Raw genomic sequence first — 573 nt, 5'->3', positions numbered from 1 at the left:
CTCCTTCTTCTCTTGTTCTCTTTCTTTCTTTCCTTTTCCATTCTTTCCCCCCTCTTTTATCACTCCTTTATTTCTCCCTGACACTGCTCTTTCCCTCTATCGTGTATTCTCTCCCTTCCTTCTTTCCTCTCCAGTCCTCTTGTCCTTTCCTTTCCTCTATCTGTTTTCTCCCTCTTCTATTTCTCTATTATTCATTTCCATTCCCTGCTCTTTTCTCTCTATTCTATACTGTCTTCCTTCCTTCCTTTCTTTCCTGTCCTCTTGTCTGTCTTCCCTATCCTCTCTTTTTCCTCTCGTCTACTTCTCCTTTATTCCTTCTTGACTTAGCTCCTTTCCTCTGTCCTGCACTCTCTCCCCTTCGTCTCCTGCTCCCTTCCTTCCCATCCTCTCTTTCCATTCTTCTACTTTTCCTTCATTCCTTCTCTTCCTTTCCCTCTATCCTACAGTGCTTTCCTTCCTCTTCTATTCTCTTCCCTTTCTACCTTTTCCCCCTCTTATATTTCTCCCTAATTCCTTTCTTCCTCTCCTGTACGCTTGTCTTCCTTCGCTCTCCCCTTCTCTTTCCCCTCTCTT

Source organism: Scylla paramamosain, chromosome 3 (assembly GCF_035594125.1).
Source record: "Scylla paramamosain isolate STU-SP2022 chromosome 3, ASM3559412v1, whole genome shotgun sequence".
NCBI lineage: Eukaryota > Metazoa > Arthropoda > Malacostraca > Decapoda > Portunidae > Scylla > Scylla paramamosain.
Note: the sequence above shows the minus strand (reverse complement) of the source record.